Genomic DNA, 10,330 nt, shown 5'->3' with positions numbered 1-10,330 from the left:
CGTGCACAGATGCAGTAGCCAAAGCTGCCAATCTGGACACCCCTCCAATATGTTTGTCCATGACACACATCTCACCCGACTCTCCAAAAGAATTTATGGCTCTACAATCCTTTGCCACCCCTGCAAAGGAGCGTGTTTGGCGCAAAAATGAATGCAAATTTCAATCCAACATGATGGGCTCCAAACGATTAGCCTTATCTCCCCAAACATGTCTTCCCACATTTTGCTAACTGGACTCATGGGAGAGACCATGTGTCCAAAAGGGGAATGATGTCAGTGATGGCAACACATTGGTACACAAAGGGGTTTATGACATATGCAGACAAATACTGCAGAGCATGTTTGATTTGCACACAAAACAACCCAGGTAAACCACAAGATATCCCACTGGCAGCACACCCGCCTCTGACGAGACCATTTGAACATATGATGGATTTTGTCGAGCTAACAACTGCGGAAGGGAAAAAGTATTTAGTAATGGTGGATATGGGGTCGAAATACATTGAAGTATTTCCAAGAAAACAAGCATGGGGAATCCCAGCCAAACTATTGCGTGACAGTGGATCACTTGCAAAATGTTGTCAGGAGACTAATTTGTCCTGAACAAAGGCACTCCTGCTAGTCCTGATGAACATGCACATGGGTAAAAGGGCTGAGTAAACAGATCTGCTTCTGTTATGGCTATTATTCCTGTTTTTGTCAAGTCAATTTTCTCAAATTATGAAAACAGGTACTGGAATACACTGTTGCCCAAAATTCAGCTCAGTCAGGTGAGCAGGCCAGGAGCATTTCCTGTCTAGGTTGATGGAGTTGAGGTCCTCAGAGAGGTCCTCAGAAGCTGAGGTCCAGGGCTTGCAATATCTTCATTTCATCGATCCTCTGAGATGAAAGATAGACTGGTGATGTGATTCTTACTAAAAAACAGACGCTTCAATTTGGGGAAGACAGCAGTGCACTGACAAGGAGTCCACCAAAAGTCTAAATCAGACAGGAGGTTATCTGACAGATCCAAGGTTTCCAATGATGACATGGTGGACAGAAGGTTGCAGGGTAAAATGTTCATTCCGGTCTTCGAGAGCCTCAGATGGGTCAGATCTAAAACGGCTTCCAAGCTGCTGTTAATTATGGGGTTCCTGCATTGATAATGAAGCACTTTGTCAAAGGTAAGTTAGCAAAGACTGAAAGTGTGATTGATAGTAAGCCCATCCAGTTTATCTTCATCATAAGTGATATAGACGAGCAAAATGTTTTCAAGAGAGGAGAGCCATATATTTTTTCAGAAGCTGCCTCAGAAAGGAGGTCTTCGTCCATGTGTTTTCGATCGTGGGGTTCCGTATCAATGGCATCCTCCCTTGGTTAAGGAAGGGGTCACTCTTCACTTTGCCGTCAGATGGATTTAAAGCTATAAATCTCAGGGCTGATGCTCCTGTTGCATTGATGACCCCCAGGACCTCTCCAAACATATCCAACCTCCCACAAAGATACAAAAAGAAAATTCTTCTGTACGGACAGTTTTCTGAGAGCACCAGACTGATACTGTTGCCAGGCAATCCCTGTTCCCAAGGCCAAGTGTTGCAGTGAGATGTTGGTCAGGGCATCGAAGTCATTAAGGTTGAGGGACAGAGCAGCTGTTCCTCCTAATGAAAGAACTTTTATATCAATTAGACTCTGAAAGGAATTCAGTAGTTGGTAGCTATTGTAAGGGTTGTGAGCTACATAAAGGCTTGTCAGGTATTTTCACTGAAATATCAGGAATGGTAGTTAAGTTGTTGTATGATATACTGAGAACTCTAAGTTCTGGTATGTGATCAAACGCGGCAGGTAAAATGTGGTGCAGACGACAGTGAGTTAGCTTCAGGACACAAATCTTTGAGAGTCTGTGTAAGGCAGCCAAGTTAAGTCTCCGTATGAAGTTGTGAGACATATCCAACTATTTATTGTCACTGGAAAGATTTGTCAGGGCCTGTCTTAGATTTCAATAGGAAAGATCTTTCACTCTCTTCCTTGATATGAAACATATTTCAAAGTCCAGTTTGTCATCCGTTGCATCCATGAAGTCAAGCTCCAGTCTCGTGATGATAGTCATCATCCCAAGATGCCTGAGAAGCATCTTCAGTTCTGACTGTTCATGGAGAGTTTCGGGTTCACAAGTGCTAAGGATCGGGTTTGCACAGATTTAGTTTGAATGGGATTTGCCTTGCTAATGTGCAGATTGGAAAACAAAAGAAAATTATTTGGGTGGTTCACATGAATTGGCATTTGTATTTAAATCATAAAAACTCACTTTTCTGGGATAATATCTTGCAATGTATGAAGGCACTGCTGGGATCTTAATCCAGGATCTCCTCTTTACTAGAAGGACACTGCCTAGCTAAGCCACAGAGCCTATTATTATTAGTGTTATTGCTTATATAAAGCTAATCTCTCTGTTATCCCCATTTTGTCAGGGTTCATACCTGATCCCCATTGTAATCGGCGCCAGCTACAGCAGATGCTGCTAATCAAGATCCCTAAAAAGGGCAGCGGCACGCTCTGCCTGGCGCCGGGGGATTGTGGCCCTCACAGACCACTGTGAAGCCCTTGCCATGACCAGGACCCCATCCTTGCTAAGACCGGACCCCAGGTGTAACCTCTGTCCCCTCCCTCGTTACGACTGGACCGAGTCGGCCGGTGTAACCTCTGTCCCCGTCTGCAGTCCAGTCTGCAACCAGCCCCGTCTGCAACCCGTCCTGGTGAGCCCCTGCATACCCGTCCCGTCTGCAACCCGTACTGGTGAGGCCCAGCCTCTGCAGTCCCGTCTGCATCCCGTCCCGTCTGCACACCCGTCCAGTCCGCAGCCCCGTCTGCAACCCATCCTGGCAACCCTGCGTCCCGTCTGCAACCCATTCCGCCATTTCAACCCCAATAAAAGCGCTTTCAACCCGTCTCTGCCCCGAAGCGTGGTTCCCTGCCCAAGTCCGCCCCAGCGGTTCGTGACACATTTATCAATGCCATTTGATAAGTAAAATGCTACTATGTTCTAATTTTAGACTGGGGAACAGTGTTTCATGGATCATATTGGAAACAGTATTCCTTTCACAAAAAAGAAAATATTTACATTGCAATATGGAAAATCCGGGATCATGAATTTACTTTGCAAGCCCATTAAAGCTGTGTCTCGGAAAACTTTTACTCATGTAAACATCTTACGAGTTTATTTTATTTAGTTTTACTAATCATTGAGACTTCTTTGAATGGAAAGTGAAAGCATGTTATACCACAGTCAGGGATTTTTTTTCTAAATAGATTCTTTTTTTTTATATTATTGACTTTGGTTTTGTTTCTTGGAGCTGTTCCATCCCTTAACTGACAGGCTTTTTTTGTTTTTATACACTGCCTTGGTATAATTTCCCATGTCAACAAGAGATACGACAGTGCTAAGGCTCTGAACCCAGGGCCCTCTTTTTACAAAATAGATGCTATGCTCAACTAAGCCACAGAGCCTCAAGTTCCACTGTATTTCTATCTAAAAATTCCCTTAAATGTTTGTAGGTCAATAACTTATTAATGTTATTGTGAAAAAAATCAAAGTAGCTTGACCGATAGATAGATTTTAGCTCTATGCAAACAGCTTTGAATGGAGAGATTCAATACAAATTTCATTCAGATGGAGTCAGTTCAGAAGGTTTTCACAGTAAATTGATCAAGCAATTTTTAAATGCTTCCACTTTTGTATTTAAATGAAGTCAGCTGAAAAATGGACAGACACATAATATTCCATCCCAACAGACCTCTCATCAAATTGAACTAAAGTGTGCCCAACAAACATAAGTAAAAATATATCTCTTATGTGTAGTGTAATGTGTTTTTCTGGTAATCCACTCAGCATTAAGTGGAAAAGCAGTCTTCTGCTTTTGGTAAATATTTTCACTATTGTTAAAGGGTTTGTCAATGGAACAAACTCCCTCACCCCCTTTTCATATTTGATGTTTTCTTCTTCTTTTCCTTTAAGCTTTTCCTTCAGGGGTTGCCACAGCAAATCGACCTTCGCCATCTCATCTATTCTCTGTATCCTCCTCTGTTACAGCAACTAACTTCATATGCCCCCTACTATGTCTATAAATCTCTCTCTTAGGTGCATAGTGTAAAGAGGTCGCCAACTTTCTGCAGTGTTAATTGCTACAGACCTCCAAATTTCCTGTGGCATTCAGATTAGCTCAATAAAAGTGCGCGGAGAGCTTCATAGAATGTGTTTCCATGGTCGAGCAGCTGCATCCAAGCCACACATCACCAAGTGCATTTGAAAGTTTTGGATGCAGTGGTGTAAAGCAGCACGCTGCCACTGGACTCTGGAGCAGTGGAGACGTGATCTCTGGAGTGATGAATCGCGCTTCTCCATCTGGTAATATGATGAACGAGTCAGGGTTTGCTGGTTGCCAGAAGAATGGTACTTGTCTGACTGCATCGTGCCAAGTGTGAAGTTTGGTAAAAGGGGGGTTATGATGTGTGGTTGTTTTTCAGGAGCTGGATTTGCCCTCTTAGTTTGAGTGAAAGGAACTCTGAAAGCCTCAGCATACCAAAACATTTCAAACAATTTCCAATACTTTGTGGGAAAAGTTTTGATGCTGGCCCCTTGTGGATGAACTTGACTGGCCTGCACAAAATCCCAACCTCAACCCAACAGACCACCTATTTGATAAATTAGAGCGGAATCTGAGAGCCAGACCTTCTTGTCTGACATCAGTGTGTGACTTCATTCTGGAACAATGGCCAAAAATTCCCATAAACACAGTCCTGAATCTTGTGGACAGGCATCCCAGAAGAGTTGAACCTGTTGGAGCTGCAAAGGGTGGACCAACGTCATATTGAACCCAATGGATTTGGAATGGGAAATAACTTAAGTTCATATGCGAGTCAAACCAGGTGAGCGAATGCTTTTGGCCATTTAATGTACTTCTCTGCCACTCCAGACATCCTCATTCAATATTCCTATTTGGTGTTTTGAATTAAAGGGGCATGTTATTTAATCATCAATAGACAAATACTGTGTCGTTAATGTTAAAATTCATGCTGATCTCAAATATTTCAATATATTTGTTCTCGGTGGAATGTAATGAGAAATCAATGGATTTCAAAATACCGGTACCTTATGTTTACGTCTCAAATTAAGGCAAAATTTACAGTAAAAACGTTTAATTCATAAACTAAGCTCCAGAGAAACAAGTCTCTGCCGTGCTGCAAACTTGGACAGTCTTTGTGTAGCAGCAGAGATGGAGTTTCAGAAAAAAAGGAATTTAACATAAGCTTGTGGGAAGTATGAAGGAGAAATTAATTTAGAAGGAAGGTGCTATATTTCGAAAAAGTTGATTCATAATATAAAAGAGGGGAGGTTGGTAGTGACAAACCTGTCCATGATGTCATCATCCGCTTGCCAGCAAGGAGCGGTTTTACATCAGACTGAGTGTCTGAATTCTTGCATTAGTTTGGTCTTTGCCTTAAGTAGCTTTTTGTTTGTTCTTTATCATCATCTTCAACAGCTACTAACTAATCCTAGCTTACTTACTGTGATGTAACACATTTCCTCTCAGATCCATTGTCATAGTGTAATTACTGATCATCAACCATGCCATTACCTGCTACATACATGTAATAACAAACAGTGTGTCAAAAATAATGAAACCTTTTCTCATAGATTTGCATTTATTCTATTCATTTCTAATAATCTTAATGGAATTCAACTGTAATAACCATAGTTGAAAACTGTGAATTTTTTAAGTCTTATTCACCTTTTTTCTTCCGGGCAATGATATCTTATACCACGTCTCCATTGGTTCCCTGTTTTGTCACAATATATGTGGCTGGATTTTAAACAAACTTTACAAGAAATATCCATATAAAGTAACTTAGGAGCCTGAAAAGCTCTACGCAGCAAACTACATGAACATTGATTCCACTCATATTTCTGTACTAGTTAACTAACAAAGGCCAAAAAGCCACCTAATAAATGATGCAAGACCTCTTTTCAGCTCAATACCAAAAAATACATTTGTTCTTTAATTTAAAAAAATAAATTAACAAAATAATGACCCCTTATTATTTAGAGACAAACTCTCAGGAATCCTCAAGCGCCTGCTCATTACTATGAGATGAAATGTAAACAAAGAATAGAAAGTCGAGTTATGTGATCTAGATGAACTGTAAAGACAATCAATGAAAGCTGTTATTCTAAGGAATAACAAAGAATTCTAAGCAATACTCTGCAAACCATTAAGAAGAGGGTGTCTTGTTCTCCAAATACCTTTTTGTACAACAGAATACATTTTAATAACTGAGCACGTATATCTGGTGACATAAAGCGGTTTTTAAATGATCAAAGGTCACTAAGTTGCTCTCTATGTTTCAACCAGTCATTAATTTGATGGTTGGGAACTTAAACTGCCAAAATAAAATGATTTGAATGTGACTGTGTGGGTATTTTTTGAAAGAGAAGCAAATGAAAACAAACCAGATTCAAGTATCTGTTTGCAAAAGATTTATTGCTGCTCTCATTAAGTTTCTTTTCATTTATTTACCAGTGTGTTATTTGGGGGTTACATTCACTATCTGATTTCTTTCATAAACAAATAGTCATTTCCCCTTGCATTTCTGCATATCATTTTTTTCCTTTTTGACCATATGCCTGCATTTTTACATCCATGTTACTACTGCTGACCAGAATACCTTTTGTTCCCAGGTCTTTACCAGTTAACGCAGTCATGCAAGAACAAGTTTATTCATTAGTCTGGGAGAAAAGATGCCTGGTGATCATGGACAAAAATATACAGAGCCAAATCAAAAAAAAAATGTTTTGGGTAAATAAGTGAAGAGATGAAGATGGTCTAACATTCAAGCAAGGGAGGAGGGGTGAACAACTGACAAGAAAGGGTCTCTGAGTTCATATTGGAGGAGAAGCATTGCAACTGTGTGGGATAGTTGGGCCAGTTGTGTTCATCACTCCGCCATGCTGTCTGGATTCCCTCTGGATACTTGGAGGTCATGATGGTGATCCCTGAATTCTACCTTCTTTTACCTTCTTTTACCTTGATAAAATCATCATAAAACACTGTAGATTCTCTTGAGGGTGATGTTGTGGACAGCAGCATTTACAACACTGTAAGTGTGGTTTAAGTGTGCGATTTAGATTTGTCAGTATCAAACACTTGTTGAGGACAGCCTTGTGCAGTTCCACTGTCTCATGCAAATATCCTTAAATTCTCCAGTAACACGGAGGGTCAGAAAAAAACCTGACATTCCTTTTTTTCAACAGTCTGAAGCTCCCTGGTTTCCGGGTGATGTCTTTCACTTTCAGCTGGCGGATCAACACAGGGTGCAGGCTGGATTCTTATTGCCATTATTTTCCAGATGAAAGCTAAACGTTGAATGTATCGAGTGTGTTAAAATCTGAATATAGTTTTAGCCAGAGAGGTTAACATATTTGTCATAGAAAAGACAGCTCATACAAGGAAATACAAGTATTCAAGAGTGCATCCAAAAGACAAGGGATCTCACTTAAGAGATCTATGATTCTTTGCCTTACCCTTGTCAGGTCATGCTTTTGTGTGATCTGGTGAAGCGCACAATATTAAAAAAGCATCTTGTTTGGTGAGCTGTTGTGTATTTTTTTTCCCCCATTGAAGAGCTTGACATAGTTTGTGCAATGCAATATTTTGGTGTGATTTGGTAAAATATGACCCCAATACATGTAATAATGCATGTCCTCAGAGGACGGGCGATTGGGGTATCAAGAGAAGTTTATTACAAGATACAGCATCAATGTATTGAATTGTAGATAAGGTGTCGGTAATTGAGTGCTAAATGACTTTAAATAAGTATTTTGAGAGTCACAAATCTAGGGAAATGTATTTGTTGACTCATCAGAATGTGCGCCATGTACATTCATTGGTCAGTGTCCCTGAATAAATACAGTAGCACAGAACTGGGGTCAGTTTCTGAGCACAGCAGAATGGCAGCCAAACGGTGCTCCAGGAGGGTTAAGGGGTAATAAAACACAAATGAAGCATCCTTCTAGTTTTCCTTCTGAATAGAAAGAAAACTAACAAAAAAAAAAAAAAAGCTCAAGAGAAAATAAAAAACTAACCCAGAACTGTGTCAAATGATTTCCTCGTCCTGGACGGCATGTAATAGACACTGCATTTACAAAGACATTAAAAAGAGTAATTTGTAAAAAAAAATGTAATGACAGGATACCTGTAATCTATCCCAACACTGAGCAATGTCAGATGTCCCCCGGGGGGCCCGAGTGACAAGACCCCTCCTCAGCAAGATGTTGCAGATTAGATTAGGTCTAAATTACTAAATGATTGCATTGCTATAAAAGTGTGGGCTAAACAGGACCCCGGCAGCAGAGGTCTTTAATGTGCTTATCCTGTAGGCGTTCTTTGCCACAGACCCTCGCATCTCACCATTATCGTACATCCACAGTGCATTTTCTGGGAGGAATAAAATAAAATTGAGAATGGAGAAAAGTACCATAAATGAGACTTTAAACTGCGATGCAGGGAACACACAAAAACAATATTCATATTTGAAACAACTATGGCCTCCAGGTCCAATGCAGCTTAATTTTGTTTTTGTTTGTTTTTTTGCATTGCTTAAAATGTATTCAGCTTGATGAACCTCTGGCTTCAATTCCGCTGTCCACTGTTTCAAAGGCAATATTGCAATGTGTCGATTTCTTATACCCTTCTGTCTCTTTAATTTGCTATATGAATGAACATGACTTAACATTTTATCTACTGTATATCCCCACGCTTGTGTAAGTGTGTGTGCATAAAAATGTCCAACATTTACACAACAGACCAAGAACTGTAAACTATTTGCGCTTTAAATTATACCACCCACATCAGGCCAGATGAAACCTGAATTCTGGGTAAATTTGCTGGAGTGCATAGCAATTGTTACCAGCTGAATATGAAGAAGTCCAAACAACAACAAAAAAAAACTTTAAAACGCCTTTTTTCTGTTCTGTTTGATCTCATCACTCAATGCATTTAATGGTCAAATCGATTGATCAATGAAATGCTTTGTTCTTAAAAGCGAGTCCAGCAGCTCATTGAGAGTCAACTTGAGGATCCAGGACATGAAGAAGACTGAAACCTTGTGCTGTAAATACCGGATCGATATTTGACAGCAAACATCATGTTTTCCAGAAGATCGGCATCGTCTCAAATCATTAACAAATAACTATCCGAGGATCATTTTTTCTCCTTTCCTGCTAAGATGTACCATTTGATAGTTGTGAATTCATTGAGCAGATTGTTTTCACTTCACAAACACTTAAGTATGTGTGAGTGACGGGAAAGAAAGTGACAAATAAACGGGAATTGGAGTTCTTGTAGTTGTCAATCGATGGCTCTGGTGGCAGTAACGTTTTTATTTCTTCCTCCAAAGCTTTGTGATTGTGACGGTTACTGTCCACGGACAGGCCTTGCGGGATTGTTTTCTAGTAATCTGGGTCAAATTTCTGTGTGACGGGTCATGGGGGTCAGGTGCTGTGCTCCACAGAGGCAGTGGACACGGACAGAGAGGTCTGACAAATACAGACAGGAGGCACTATCGGCGAACATCTGCTCTGTGGTCCCGCTGTTGTGCTGCAGATGACAAGACAGTCACCAGTCAACCAGTAGTCACAAATGAGTGTGTGTGTGTGTGTGTGTGTATACGTATGTACTGTAAGCCCTGAGAGATGAAGACAAAATATATTCCTGTTTCATTTCCTGTTTGTCCTATTCATAACATATTCCCAGCAATGGCAGCCTTGTTACACTCCAATGCAATAGCACAATATTAGCATATGAACTTTCAATTGTGGACTTCGTTGATCAATTTGTCATATTTGTTGTTGCTCTCAGTTTCTTCTCTGTCACAATCCAACTTAACTTACTCAGCTCCTGCCATTTATTCATACTGTATATTGGATCTTCTTTGTTGTAAAGTTCCCAGTTTACGCTTTAGACGGGCAGAGAACATGCAAAGTACGTCCCCGGGTGTAGACTTATGCTGCCCGAGGCAGAGAATTGTGTTATCAAATCCTCCATAGAAAACGTCCTTATGGGGCAAGACAAGCGTAGTATGTTCTATCTAACTGTCCCTGTCGCCTGATGGCCTTTGTCTGCAGAATTATTCATATGATTTCCTGCTTCACTCAAGGACATTTTTTTTTAGCTGCATCAGATTTTTTACGAGGGGTTTTAAATGTCATTATCCGTGCCTGAAATGTGATAGGGGGATAAATACATTAGTAATACTTCAATAATTTACCCTAAAAAAAATGTCTAATTTCTCACAGGCA

General features: G+C 40.4%; 1 protein-coding gene and 1 pseudogene across 1 annotated transcript in view; both read right to left on the bottom strand.

The window, feature by feature from the left end:
- Window positions 1-589: 589 nt before the first annotated feature.
- Window positions 590-2,086, bottom strand: LOC147234020 (toll-like receptor 1; annotated as a pseudogene).
- Window positions 2,087-4,476: 2,390 nt separating this feature from the next.
- LOC147234019 (protein bicaudal D homolog 1-like) overlaps window positions 4,477-10,330 on the bottom strand; it is a 60,678-nt gene continuing 54,824 nt past the window's right edge. The window contains exon 13 of the mRNA XM_086146748.1: window positions 4,477-9,629. The gene's annotated coding sequence lies outside the window, so the exon portion shown is untranslated. The remainder of the gene's footprint in view (window positions 9,630-10,330) is intronic.

This window comes from Fistularia commersonii, chromosome 5 (genome assembly GCF_037954325.1).
Source record: "Fistularia commersonii isolate RoL2024-O1a breed Wild chromosome 5, RoL_Fcom_v1.0, whole genome shotgun sequence".
Classification (NCBI taxonomy): Eukaryota; Metazoa; Chordata; class Actinopteri; order Syngnathiformes; family Fistulariidae; genus Fistularia; species Fistularia commersonii.
The sequence above is the reverse complement of the archived record's forward strand: the minus strand, read 5'-3'. Positions and strand labels throughout refer to the sequence as shown.